The 14,866-nt window shown below is 47.7% G+C and overlaps 1 protein-coding gene across 6 annotated transcripts in view; it reads left to right on the top strand.

The window, feature by feature from the left end:
* TRERF1 (transcriptional regulating factor 1) overlaps positions 1-14,866 on the top strand; it is a 211,516-nt gene that overhangs the window by 130,866 nt on the left and 65,784 nt on the right. For all 6 annotated transcript variants that reach the window (XM_043591411.1, XM_043591412.1, XM_043591410.1 and 3 more), the window contains exon 4: positions 10,165-10,279. The gene's annotated coding sequence lies outside the window, so the exon portion shown is untranslated. The remainder of the gene's footprint in view (positions 1-10,164; positions 10,280-14,866) is intronic.

The following is a 14,866-nucleotide window of genomic DNA, read 5'->3' as shown; positions in this document are numbered from 1 at the left end:
GGGGGCTCAGCAAGTGAGCTCCTGGCTGCTTGTCATGTGAAGAAAACTGATGTGAGCGACACTTTCCTCCTCTGCTTCCTGCCCTGCTTTTTTGTTCTTTGTGTCGTGAATAATGTGAATACAGGTTCCTCATACTTGGAGTTATTTTTACAAGGTCTCCTCTCTGCTTCAGATGACTCAGAGCTGGGGCCTTCTCTGGAAGATGTTCCTTGGGAAGCGCTCTAGGAGATGCTGAACCCTGGGCGATCTGGGGGTCAGGAGTGTGTGCCCTGCCCCAGACCTATCCTGGTCTTTTTTTTTTTTTCTTGGAGCCATGTCCACTGGAGGGAGGAAGTAGTGGCTGGAGGGAAAGACCTTGCTGGAGGCAAGACGGCTGGGGTTTGCAGGCCCCAGAGGCCAGTGGCTCTAGTCTAAAGGCATGAAAGCTATCTGAGCAGTGGTCACCACGCACCCAGGGAAAAGGATTAGAGAGACCTGTTTTCCTGTCTCCTGCTGCCCCTGCTGGTCCTGTGTTCCTAGAGAGTAGAGGCTGCGTCTTACTCTCCGTTTCGTCCAGCACTGTGACCCAGTGAACGGGTGTTGGGTACATAAATTCATGCAAGAGAAGCCCCTTTGCATGGGTAAAGCTGAATTACCTGGACATGCCCGTGGACGATGCTGGCTTTCACAGCTCGATCCGCTCCAGAAGACACGCGTGCCCAGACTCTGGCATGTGGACTGGAAGTTGTTACTCTCAGAACCGGCATCGTCTGACCTGACCCCTCGTAACCGCTCTGAGAGGCAGGGTCTTCTTTTCAGTTTTCCAGGGGGTCAGGGAGATCGCCCCGGTGTTGTGCAGTTAGTAAGAGGCACGGCTGGATTCTTCTGCCCTAAATCTGCTGACTCCCTGGCTGTTTCCCTGACCCTGTGTTGCCCTGGGAAACCCCAGAAGTAGAGGCTTTGCTGCTTTTGGAACAGATTCCATGCCTTCCTTCGTTCACAGCTGTGGTGCCATCCTTCCAAAAGAACCGACCTTTTCCCTCCTGCCCTGCCTGTAGCGGGAGAGTGGGTCTCAGCCACTTGCTGCCCAACAACCCTTGGAAGAATTATGGTGGGAAGGCCCCTCTCAGACTCCTCTTCTCTGACGGCTTTGGAGAAAGGGGGGGCGATTGGGGAATACTCGCTTTTCCCTCCAGATCTCCCCAACCCCCAACTCCCTTTCCTGCTGTCTTAGATCACATAGTCCCCATCTTAAAACCCAGGTTGACCATTTGGAACTCAGAATGCATTTTCCCATAGAGGTGGCTTGATCATGACGCTTGGTCTGCCTGTGATGTACCTGAGATGGAATATTATGGCCAAGTCGAGAGCTAGTATTAGTGTTAATGATTTTGTTGATTGATTGGTTAATTAATAATGTCATTGCCATCTGTTGCTTGGAAGCAGTCTCCTTACTGGTCTGTCCTTTTCCACTCTTGTCCTGTAGTTTGTTCTCTGTGTGAAATGTTAACCAAGCCCCATCTCTCCTCTGCTCGGAGTCACCCAGTGGCTTCCTGTCCCTGCCGCCTGGCCCCTGCCTGCCTCACTGACCTCTCTACCAGCCCTCTCTCCCCCTCCCCCACCCCTCTCTCCCCCTCCCCCACGCTCATATCACCAAAGGACCGGGCACCCTCTCTTCCCGCTGCCTGGAGCTTTCTCGCCTCCTCCTACTGCCTTGTTCAGTCTCAGTTCATTCAGATCTCTGCCCAGGTGTCACTTCTTTGGGCGACCTTCCCTGTTCACTCTTCAGAGAAGTGACCTCAGGCATCCATTCCCCTCACCACTCTGTCTCCTAACCCTGGCTTCTTTTCCTTCCTGGCATTATCATTCCCCCACTTCCGTTGCTGGTGTATTTGTTTCCTTATGTACTCTCGGTCTTCTCTAGAAGAAAGTCAGCTCCACACAGGCAGGGACGTGGTTTCTTGTATTTACTCCTCTGTTTCCAACACTAGAAGATACCTGACACATAGTAGGTGCTCGATAAATACTTCTAAATAAATAGATGCACGAATGAATGAATGACTATCTACACCTGACTAACAGGCAGACTGTGGTTTCCTGGGGAATTTACCACACATTCCAAACAACAATGCCAGAAATGAATATCTGCCTCTCCTAGTCCTTAGGATTCCAAGTGCAGGGACTTCATTTTAAAAATGAGTTGATAGAGGGGCACCTGGGTGGCTCAGGCAGTTAAGCGTCGGACTTTGGCTCAGGGCATGATCTCGCAGTCCGTCAATTTGAGCCCCACGTCAAGCTCTGTGCCGACAGCTCAGAGCCTGGAGCCTGCTTCAGATTCTATGTCTCCCCCTCTCTCTGCCCCTCCCCTACTTGCACCTCTGTCTCTCTCTCTCTCTCTCTCTCTCTCTCTCTCTCTCTCTCTCAAAAGTAAATATACATTTAAAAAATTTTTTTAATGAGTTCATAGAGGGGCACCTGGGTGACTCAGTCGGTTGAGCATCCGACTCTTGGTTTCAGCTCAGGGCATGATCCCAGGGTCATGGGATTGAACCCCTCGCTCAGCATGGAACCTGCTTGGGATTCTCTCTCTCCCTCTCTCTCTGCCCCTCCCTCCCACCTCCCTCTCTAAAATAAAAAATAAATAAAAATAAAAATGAGTTAAGAGATTATTTTGCATTCTGCATTCTTGACAAATACAGACATCTGTTTGCTTAGACAGTTGTTCTCAGGGTTCTGAATTTGACAAAGGACGGGGTTAGGGGCACTTTGGTCTTGTCAGTCTCTCAGTTTTACTCAGAATGGCTGCGTTTTCTTGAGTACTCTAGAGCAGAGTTTCTTACCTCAGCACTACTGACCTTTGGGACCAGGTCATTCTTGTTGTGGGGACTGCCTTGTGTACTTTAGGATATTTAGCAGCACCTCTGGCCCCCGCCCATTAGATGCTAAGTAGAACCACCCCCCGCCAAAGCTCTGACAACCAAAAGCTGTCTCTGGACATTGCCAGGTGTTCCTTGCAGGGCAAAATCACCCGAGGTTGACAACCACTGCTCTACCATATGCCGGAAGCCTCCTCCTCCCCCACAACAAAGCATTATCCCACCCCAAATGTCACTGGTGCCAAGGTAGAGATACTGCACTCTAGAAGAATTCTGTCACACAAAACTCTTGGTTAGCAGCGATGGAAACTCTGTGTTCTGTGCCATCCAATATGGTAGCCACTAACTCCGTGAGGCTACCAAGTACTCAAAATGTGACTAGTAAGATTGAAGAACTGAGTTTTTGCATTCATTTCATTTTAATTAATGTAGATGGAGATAGCCACTTGTGGCCAGCGGCTACCATGTTGGACAGAGCAGCTGGAGAGACCAGGGCTGATCACACTTTAGTGTGCCCACCGATCACCAGGGGCAGTGAGGCTAATTCAGCAAGCCTGTCCTGCTACGAAGTGGCTTTGAACTCTCTTGTTTTCGTGTAATTTAGTGTGAAATTTTGCATCCTGTTGCATTGTAGAGCTAGGGAATTTCATTCCCAATATTTAAGTGTATTTCAGGAACACATCAGGTTAATCCTGTGGCTCCGAGGGTAAAGGTGGTAAAGCAGGGTGAGAGGACAGAGGTGTGTTGGTGAGGGAACACTACGGAGAGAACTTCATGAAAGAAATAGTATTCGTCTCTAACAATGAGGATTTTGTTTCCCTCTTTTGGAATTTCCTCAGATTTAATCTCTGGAATGGAAAACAACGTTTAGATGCTACACTGTATACACAAGCCAAGGGAGCAGGGTCAGGGTCCTACTGTAACTCTCTGGGCCACTGCAAGGCTGCTCTGGGAAGTAAGCCCAGCACCCACGACCTCCTTAAGTAGCGGTTCTCAGCCTTGGCCACATATTACAACCACTTGGCAAGCTTTAAACACTATTGTTTAATAGGTTTGTGGTAGAACCCAGGCATCCGTGGTTTCTAAAGCTCCCCAGATAATTTTGATGTGCGATCAGGATTGAGAACTGCTGTGTGCTAGCCCACGGGACGCAATGGTAAAAAAAAAAAACAAGACATTGCCCATGCCGTAGTAGGGCTTACAGTCTGACTGGGGGCATCCAACTTGTGAATCACATAATTAACTAATTGCAACTCTCTTAAGTGTGGCTGCACACCTTATATTTCGGGAGAGTCAAAGAAGTCTCACTGAAGCTATAACCTGAAAGCTTGACTAGATGTTAATGAATGGGGAGCTAGGAAACAAGCATCTTAGCGGGATCGGTATGTGCCAAGGCCCTGGGGTAGGAAAGAGCTTGGGGTGTGTGAAACCCTAAAGACAAGCTGGCTGGAGCTGTGAGCAAGGAGGTTGGAGAGTGGATAGTGGCCTGCTGTTCACTGTCAGTCTACAGTGAGTCCGTCTGATACATTCTCAGTGTTCGAGGTATCCTGATTTTGATGTGAATGGCCCAGCTTCTGTGTTCTGGAATAACCAGGTGCATGACGGCTGGATTACATGAGCTACCCCGTCTCACAGTGGTCTGGGCAGGATCCCCTCTTGCCAGACAGCTCTTTTCTCAGCCTCGGTGGGAGTGGGAGTGGGGCACCAAAAGAAGAGATGTTTGGACAGAGAATGAGAATTTCCCCCACAGCTTCCAGGCCTCCCCTGGCTGTCGAGGGAATGTGTCTCACTTGAAAATCAGCCTTTCCATGCCACCACTGTCCCTGCAATGGGACTCATTTGACAGAATGGTGGGGTCTGAGAGTTCTCATTGCATCGATTCCTCTTCGTACTGTTGCTTAGCTGTTCTTAAAGTTTTATTTTATGTATTTATTTTGAGAGAGACGGAGACAGAGTAAGCAGGGCAAGGGGTAGAGAGAGGGAGGGAGAGAATCTCAAGCAGGCTCTGCACTGTCCGTGCAGAGCCCAGTGCGGGGCTCGAACCCCCAAAACCATGAGATCATGACCTGAGCCAAAACTGAGAGTCGGACACTTAACCCAGGCACCCCTCTTAGCTGTTTTTAAATTAGAGCCACAGATTGAATCCTCCTCCTCCTCATTTTTCTTCTCCTCCCCCTCCTCCTCTTCCTTCATTTTAAAAATCTGTGCCAATTTCTAATTTATTCTGGGTGGCATGGAGGGAATTCTTCGCACTTTGTTTTGTCCTGCTTCCCATTTCAGAAGTTCCCTCTTGGATATCCTGTGTCCTCTCTGCTCCCCAGTGAAACCTTCCCTGACCAGGTCCAAGTGGGATGTGAGCTTTTCTTTTCTTTTCATTTCAACTGCTTTGTGGCTGAGGAGAACCCTTCCTCTTTGGTTTGAGCCTCTCGGTGCCCATTTAAAGCGTTTGTTTCTGTCTGTTAATTTTTTTCCCTTCCCCCCCAGATCTTTCAATCTTTGTCTCCCCACCCCCCTTAACTCTAACAACAGTGTATAAGGGGGCATTTATCACCATGAGTGTGCAGAAGGGAAAATGCTGCCCAGACGGCAGTGTGGGGCAGGGGAAAGACTCTGGCCTTGCCTGGTGGCTTGCTCACTGCAGATCCCTGGAAACGCACACAACCTTCCAGGGCTGCGTCCTTGTTGGTCGTACAGGAAAGAGATCGTAAGATTTCTGTCCCCGTAAGGTGGCGTGGCAACGGAGTGAAGAGGAAGGGCTTCCGGGCTTCGTGTTCTGGCTCTGCCACTCAAGTTTTGTGGTCTTGGGCAAGTCAGCAGGCCTCAGTTTCCTACTTGTTCAATGGTCGTCCCCACAGTGACTCTGCAGGATGGTTGTAAATATCAGAGGTGATCGCTGGGAAGTCCCAGGACCATGCCTAGGCTTGTTGGGTCTTCAGGATGTGGTCGCTGTCCCATCCCCTCAGCCATCTGGGACTCAGATGTTTGTCTGAAGGAACTCTAGCTGTTAGTGGTGGGAGCCCAGAGCTCCTGGCTGGAGCTACCCATAAATCCTTGGAGGGGCATCTGGATTCCTCCGGTGCAGTTGAGCGTGGGGCAGATGAGGTGGGGCTCAGTGAGGGTTAACCCTGGTGTGGAGTGGGGACTCTCAGCAAGGTGGCCGGGGACCATCGAGGGCACACACCAAGAAACAGTGAGTCATCAGGACAACTGGCCACTGCTGGGTGACCCCTGAGCCCTTGCAGAGCTGCCCTACAGCCCCAGTAGTGGCTGGGAGATCATCTCGTGGACTCCTGTTCATGGTCCCATTGAGGGAGGGGCATGGCGGTCCCTGCTCCCCACTCGCTGGCGTGTAGTGATGCTATACCACCCCTTATGCAGGGCCTGTTGGGAGCCAGGCAGTGTGCCGGCTGATTTTGCCGATCTCCTTGAGACCCCTGCAAGGAGGCACTGCTAATCCCATTGTAATAGAAGAATAAGGCCAGGGGCGCCTGGGTGGCTCGCTCAGTTAGGTGTCCAACTTCAGCTCAGGTCATGATCTCACGGTTTGTGGGTTCGAGCCCTGCGTCGGGCTCTGTGCTGACAGCTCGGAGCCCGGAGCCTGCTTCGGAGTCTGTGTCTCCTTCTGCCTCTGCTCCTCCCCCACTCATGCTCTGTCTCTCTCTCTCTCTCAAAAATAAATAAACATTAAAAAAAATTTTTTTTTAAATAGAAGAATAAGGCCAAGTGGCCAGTGAGGGGATGGGGTCAGATTTGAACCCAAAGCCCCAAAGCTCCTGTTCCATGCATGAAATTGTATAAACTTCCTTAAAGTACCACCCCCCAGGATGTTTCTCTAGCAATAATCTTAATAATGGAATGCTTGTTCACATCCCAGAACGCACACACTGTCTGTCTTCTCAGCGTTCACCAACTAATTTTTACTACTGGCCAAATTGAATTTAGCCAAGTCACCCACTGCTGAAAAGAAAATAGGTAATAATGCCAACAACCTGGTCGGAAATTGGAGGTAGAGAGCAAGGTGGCCCCTATTTTGGATGCCTCTTGCCGGTGTAGGAGGAGAGAGAATTGCACCTTATGTATATCTCTGTGGCACCCTTATTACACTCCTGGCTTGCCATATGTAACTTCTTGGGCACTTTTTAAAAAAAATATATTTATTTATTTATTTTATTAAAAAAATTTTTTTTAACGTTTATTTATTTTTGAGAGAGGGAGAGAGAAAGAGAGAGAGACAGAGTACGAGCCGGGGAGGGGCAGAGAGAGCCAGAGGCACAGAATCTGAAGCAGGCTCTAGGCTCTGAGCTGTCAGCACAGAACCCGACACGGGGCTCGCACTCACGAACGTTGAGATCATGACCTGAGCCGAAGTCAGACGCTTAACCGACTGAGCCACCCAGGCGCCCCTTATTTTTTTTATTTCTGAGAGAGGGAGCGCATGCAAGCAGAGGAGGGGCAGAGGGAGAGGAAGAGAGAGAGAATCCCAAGCAGGCTCCACGCTGTCAGCACAGAGCCCGACGTGGGGCTTGAACTCAACAAACTGTGAGATCATGATTTGAGCCGACATCAGGAGTCGGACGCTTAACTAAACTGAGCTACCCAGGCTCCCCTTCTTGGGCACTTTTGAAAAACCTGCACATCTAATGCTTCCCTTGGCTACCACAGTGATTGAAGCATGGTGTGAGGCCAAGAACTGATGTGATTGACAAGCCTCCTTTCATAGCATCCATAGCATGCCACATGCTCCTTCCCACCATAGGACCTTTGCCCAGGCTGTTCATTGTGTCAGCAGCACCTTTTCTCTCTCTTTTCCCTCCTGCCCTCCCTATTTTGCTTCACTAATGTATTCTTAGGGCTCAGATTAAAGACTGATAACCAGTGACCCTTTTCCATGCTAGGTCTATCCCCTGTCACATGTTCATACAGCAGAGGCCATATTTCTTTAGAGCATATCACGATTACAGTTATTTCTGATTTGCTGATGTTTGTTTTTCCCGCTAGACTTTAAGCTCCACGAAGGCAAGGACCACGTTGGTCTCAACTGTTCTCTGCCTAGTGCCTTGCATTTGGCCTGGTACATACTAGTCATCAGTCACCATTGGATAGATGAATGAACAGTTGGAGAGATGGGTTGAGCTGGTTAACCTCACTTCCTCTCCCTTAGTTCCAGCCAATATGCTCTTCTTAACAGGGTAGGGAGGTTGTAATTACCTGCTTCTATGTCTGTCTTGGGCCTCTCTGTAGGAGAACCCATCTTGAGACGTGGGAGGCTAGCCCAGCGCCTGACATAGAGTAGATGACCAATAACATTTGACTCTCTGGTTGTCTAAGCTTAGCCCTTGCCCATGAGACAGCCAGCTGCAGGGACTCATGCTGCATCAGGGAAGTTAGCCATGGAAAGTCTTGGAAGTCCGTCCTTGCTTCCCACCCCACACCACGGGTTAGCTTCTGGCTAATGTCTACCTCTCCGGTTGCCAGCTACTATATTGACTTATTTGTGCATAAACAGTTATTCCCATAACCTTCCCAGCATACAGAGATGATGATATACAATCTTTATAACATCACAGACATCGCTTCAAAAGCATTCTGTTGCTATAGGAGTGTTTATGATGTGCTTATCGCTAGAATTTCATGAGTGACAAACTCCCAAATTGCATATGATTGAGCATTTGAAGCAGGGAGTGAGGCTATATGGGTTGTTTGCATTAAAAAAAAAAAAAAAAGACTTTGAGAAGGGAAGTTTTTCTTCTATAGACTTATCTTCTAAAGTTTAAAATAAGAACTACTTAAAAGCTGAGAGTTTAGAAGAACGAACATTTTCTCTTAAACATTCAAATGGGTGAAAATGACTTGTAATCTCTCCCTCAAGTATTAAGGCAATAGGCATTTAAAGGCTTTTTTTGGAGCTGGCTGTCACAGACAAAGGATTTCTCAATTTAAAAAAAAAAATCATTTTTATGGCATTAAATAATAGGAATGAACAACCAGCAGCCCTCTTGACATTTCGGAACTGATTTATTTTCCGAAATGTCCCAGTCCGTTTTAATAGATGACACTTTGTCCTTCCTATTCAGGGCTGTGGCTTCGGCTGGGGTGGCCACAGTTAGGGTTGAGAAGTTGAGGCTAGAGCCCTTGCAGGGCACACAACTTTCGACCAGGTTCCGTGAGCCTCGTGCTCTGTAACCTGAGCCCAGCAAGTTCCACCGCCTCTATCTCCTACGCTTTCCCGAAGTCCCTGCTGTGGCCCTCCTTCCCGGAGAGAGGCTCTCTGATCTGATGAATTTGACATCAGCTGTACTGTGAGCCGTTCCGTCTGAACCCAGAGATCAGCCAGACGTCTTGGGAAAGCCCGACTCTGTGTAACTAACTTCTGCTGTAGCTAGCGATGCTGTTCAGCTGTGATCTGTGGAATGATGGCTAGCTGCAAATCGCTTACCGGGCTGCGAGACAAGTACAGAAAGCGCAAGTAAGCACTTGGAAACCTCTGTACCGACTGGACGGGGCAATCGGTCGAATCGAATAGTTTGAGAGGTGGTGCTCTGGAGGGGCAGTTTTTCGCTTCATTTTTCTACCAGTTCATTTTTATTACCTTTGATAAAAGTGTTTTTTCATCGGCGGTGGGTTGGAAATTAAAACAAAAACAGGGGGGCGCCTGGGTGGCTTGGTCGGTTAAGTGTCCGACTTCGGCTCAGGTCATGATCTCACGGTCCGTGAGTTCGAGCCCCGCGTCGGGCTCTGTGCTGACAGCTCAGAGCCTGGAGCCTGTTTCAGATTCTGTGTCTCCCTCTCTCTCTCTGCCCCTCCCCTGTTCATGCTCTGTCTCTCTCTGTCTCAAAAATAAATAAACGTTAAAAAAAATTAAAAAAAATAAAACAAAAACAGGGACACCTCGCCCTTCCTGACAAGTGTTTTGGGAAGTCTCGTGCGGAGCGTGCTTGGGCTGCCTCTGCTCCCCTGTGGGACAGGTAGGCTGTTGAATGAATTTGGGGAAATCACAGCACTTACCAAATTATATTGTAATGAAATGTGCACCTCCCCCCCAACCTCTCTCTCTTGCTAAACCGTTTTTTGAGAGCAGTGAATACATCTAATTCATCTTTGTTGCCTTGTTCCTCATACCCCCGCATGGCACATTATGGGGCACGGGAAATGTTTGTCTCATCCATGCCTGCTCCCCGAGGACATGAGAGTGAATGAGGCCAGCTTCAGGAACTCCCTGGGCTTTTGGTTGGTATCCCCTGCAGGCTGGTGATGGCGAGCTAGGAGTGAACGATGAAGGAGTGATCTTTCCTGCTCTTTTCCCCTACAGAACCAGGCCTCCTCTTCCCACCTGCCCAGCAGCATGAGAGCAGCATGACTGGCCGGCCACAGGAGAAGCCCCCAGAGCCAAGCCCCCAACTCAACCATCTGCTGCGGAGGTCAAGGTGAGCTTGCTTCCCTTCCCTTCTCCTGGAAGGTTCAGGCATTGTTATTCTAACTAATTCTCTATGCTCTTGTGATCTCGCACCTTGTGCTGGGAGAATGGGGTTTACTGGCACATGGGTAGCCTTAGAAAGTACATGTCAGCCTGGCAGGGCAAAGCATGCCCATTGCAGGTTATAGACAGGCCATTGGTGGAACAGAAATGACGCTGAATTGAGTATTTAGGGCCTCAAGCTCTCATTAGTCCTCTACGACCTCCTGAATCTGGGACCTTTGGCAGATCTCTTAGGACTTGTAGAGCCAGGGAAATTTGGGTGAAGGAATCTCTGGAAGAATGGCATTGGAAGGACCGTCGCTCCGTGGTCTGGGACTCCCAAGACATCCCAGACAGACTCCTGTCCCACATAGGGTCATAAGGGGTCTTAGAAGATCACCCAGGCCAATTCCCAACCAGTGTTGAGCAGTGGTTGAAAAACTCTTCCTGGTTTGGGACAAATTCTTCTCTGTAATTCCTGTCTGCCCTTCTCTGCTCTGCCATTTGGAACCACAAAGACTGGACTTCCAGAAACTCTTCCATGTGACTCTCTTCACATTTGAAGATGGCTGTCATGACTTTGCTTTCCTTGCTTGTATCCATTCTCCCTAGAGACTGGCACCACTCACCTTGTCCTCTTGTCCCTCTCCATGTTGGAAAGGGCTCCCGTGTTGGCCCTGCCACTCGCCAGCCTGTGCCGTACTCAACGGAGAAGCCTCCGTTCATCATTCTTTCTTCACTCCATTTAAAGAGCCTCCTTGGGGCGAAGGGAAGCAAAAATAATATGAAAACGGGGAGAGGGACAAAACAGAAGAGATCCTTAAATACATAGAACAAACTGAGGGCTGCTGGAAGGGCTGTGGGTGGGGGGATGAGCTAAATTGGCAAGGGGCATTAAGGAAGACACTTGTTGGGATGAGCACTGGGTGTTATACATAGGGGATGAGTCACTGGAATCTACTCCTGAAATCATTATAACACTATATGCTAACTAACTTGGATGTAAATTTTAAAAATACATAAAATAAAAATTAAAAAAAAAGAGCCTCCTTTGGGACAGTTACTGTGCTAGACGTGAAGTACATCAAGACAGAATAGGTTTGGATCCTTGGAGAGAGTTTGAAATAAGCACTGAACCCCTTCTGTGTGCTCCTTTTTTATAGATTATCTCTTTTCAACTTTTTTCTCAAATGTTCCATGAGTGCTTGAAAAACCTGTGTATTCTATAATTAGTGGATATAGTTTTCTGTATATGATCATCAAAATAAATTAGTCCGTTACACTTTTCAGATCATCTATAATACGTCCTGTTTTTGTCCAGTGACTCTATCGATTATCGATATTATCTTAAAAATCTCCCATTGGATTTGTCAGTTTCTCCTTGTAGTGCTGAAATTTTTGTTTTGCGTGTTTTAAGGCAGTGCTGTTTAGAATCCGTGTGTATTATTGGTGAATTCAGATACGTTTGTACCGCCTTTATATACTTGCAACTTTTTCTGCTCTTTCTTCTAGATTGAGGTGTTTTTCTCCCTCATTCCGTTTTCCATCGTCTTATTTGGAAGTTACACGCTCTGATCTTTCAGTAGTTACTCCAGCTGTTGTAACTGGCGTACTTACCGAAGGCTAAAATTAATCTGGGTCTTTACCTTCCTCCCCAACAATGCAAGAACCGGACAGTAGTTCAATTCTAGTTCAGTGCCTCTCCCAATTTATATACAATTCTTTTATTATTTTTTAACATTTGATATAGTTTTGAGAGACAGAGCGAGACAGAGCATGAGACAGAGCACGAGTCGGGGAGGGGCAGAGAGAGGCAGAAACACAGAATCTGAAGCAGGCCCCAGAGGCTCTGAGTTGTCAGCACAGAGCCTGACGCAGGCCTCCAACTCACGGACCATGAGATCATGACCTGAGCCGAAGTTCGACGCTTAACCGGCTGAGCCACCCAGGCTCCCCTACAATTATTTAAAAAAAATTTTTTTTAACGGTTATTTATTTTGGGGAGAGAGAGAGACAGAGTGTGAGCAGGGAGGGGCAGACAGAGGGAGACACAGAATCTGAAGCAGGCTCCAAGCTCTGAGCTGTCAGTGCAGAGCCCGAAGGATGGCTCGGACCCAGGAACTGAAAAATCATGATCCGAGCCGAAGTTGGGTGCTCAACCAACTAAGCCACCCAGGTGCCCCTATCCAATTATTATGCTGTGTTTTCATTCTGTCCTGGTTTTTACCCCAACCAGTCAGACATCGTTGTTTTATATAGTAAGTGTTGATACGGATGTATCTACATACTTATCATTATCTTTTCTTACCCTTGTTTCATGAATCTGAGGTCATTTTCCTTCTGCATGAAATAAATACTTGAGCATCAGCCTTTAGTGAGAGCCTGTTGGTTGTAAATTCTCAAAGATTTTTTCCAGTTTGCTTTGGTTTTGGGGCTTTTGTTGGCTTGAAAATAAATGTCTTTATTTTGCTCTCCATTCTGAGAGGTACCTTTACTGAATATATTCTCTTAGGTCATTGAGGCCGTTATTTCACTGCTTCTGGCCTTGAGATCGCTGTTGAGAAAGTCAGCCTTCAGTGTAATTGCTGTTCCTTTATAAGTGACCTGGCATTTCTCTCTGGCTGGGTTAAAAACAACGGTTTTTGTCTGTCTGTTTGGTTTTGGTTTTCATAGTCCTGGAGGTTTCTCACCTTTCATTTATTTGAATATTGCCTCTTTTCTGTTCCCTCTGATACCTTCTTCTGAAACTCCTATTAGACTTATGTTAGGCCTTCTCACTCTGTTCTCTGTATCTTTTTTTTTTTTTTTTAACATTTATTTATTTTTGAGAGAGAGAGCGTGAGTGGGGAGGGGCAGAGAGAGAGGGAGACCCGGAATCTGAAGCAGGCTCTGTGCTGACAGCTCAGAGGCAGAGATCGGACTCACAAACCGTGAGATCATGACCTGAGCCAAAGTTGGATGCCCAACTGACTTGAGCCACCCAGGCGCCCCTGCTCTCTGTATCTCTTAACCTCTCTTTTTCTCTGGGCTGAACTCAATAATTACTTCACATCTGCCTTCCATCCAACTCCTGTATTCTGTGATTCAAATGCTGTTTAATCCACCCACTGATTCCATCCATTTTCTTTTTGATACTTTCATTTATCGTTCCTAGAAGTTCTGGTTCATTATACTTCAGATCTGCTTGGTGATTTTTTTCCTAGTCTCCTATTTCCTGCTCATGTTTGCAAACTTCTTTTTTTATTTCTTTAATATATTCGGGTAGCTCTTTGGACATCGTAACATTTTGTGTCTGGTAATTCCAGACTCTGAAATGCTTGGGGGTCTAGTTCTGCTGATCAGTACTCATGGCGCCTTGTTTCCTGTGCACTGCTCGTTTTCCTTGCAACTTGAAGAATTACTTGAGGTATTCGTTGATGTTGACTTTTCCAGAGAGAATTTGTATTAATTTCTGCTAATTGCTTGCAGGGCACTAACATCCAGAAATCACTTTAAATTGATTTTCTGCCGAAGACTTCTCTAGCTACATAAGAAGCATCAATTCAAACTCCAAACCTGTGTGAGGTCCAGCTTGTGGTTACAGATTTCCGGGAGAGATCTGTCTCCCATTCTACCAGCCCAAGGTCAGGTTTCCTTGCAGTCCCCTTCTGTGTTGTGCATTTATTTCTTATTCCCTGAGGGTGGGGCCTTCCACCCCAACTTTATGGAGGAACTAGGTTTTTTTCTTCTGGCCCCTGAGCCCTGTGCAGCTCTCCTGGCAAACATAGAATCTCTAGGGTTCGACGGGAACCCTCAGGGCAAAAGTCAGCTTTGCTGGCTAGCCCACTTCTGAGGGTTGCTGCTTTGGGTTTGTTTTTGGTCTTTGAAGAATCCTTCCATTAGCACAGCTCGGTGATGTGTATACATTTCTTCTACTTTACATTTTATCCAGCATGTCAGTTGTTTCGACAGGGAAGGTCAAGAGGGCATCTGGACTGCCATATTGCCAGAAAGTATATCTTCTTTCTTCTCCACCATAGCTCTGAGGGGCAGCAGCTACTAGTCCTTGTTCACAGAAGAGTGAACCAAGGCTCAGAGAGGGCACGTAACTGGCTGCAGTCACAGGGCTAACAGGTGATGCATTGTGAGGTATGTCCTCTCCTGTCCCCCTTTCCCACTTTCCGTCTCCCCAAGGTAACTGTTGACCATTTTTGGTGGATGAACTTTATGCTCACAGGGGATAAGGAGTCCCTACCAGAATGCTTTAAATAGCTGAACAGCTTTGGGAAATTTGTTTACGAATCTATTGTTTATCTTCCTTGAGAGAGGAAATGGCTTCTGCATATTTTGTGGCCTATTTCTCCAGCAGTCACCAGCAACTTTCCCGCTTCACTCCCACTCCTCAAAGGCCTCCTGGCTCCAGTGCCAGACACATGTGCGTCTCCTCCAAATCCCAGCTTCCTCTCCTCTGCATGCCACTCTCTCCTTCCCAGTCTCCTCCCTCCTCTTCCCCTGCCCCCACCCTTTCTGCTGTCGGCTTTTCCGTCTCTTGGTATGTGCCGTTCGTTGGAGGAGA

The sequence above is a fragment of the Prionailurus bengalensis genome, chromosome B2, assembly GCF_016509475.1.
Source record: "Prionailurus bengalensis isolate Pbe53 chromosome B2, Fcat_Pben_1.1_paternal_pri, whole genome shotgun sequence".
Classification (NCBI taxonomy): domain Eukaryota; kingdom Metazoa; phylum Chordata; class Mammalia; order Carnivora; family Felidae; genus Prionailurus; species Prionailurus bengalensis.
The sequence above is the reverse complement of the archived record's forward strand: the minus strand, read 5'-3'. Positions and strand labels throughout refer to the sequence as shown.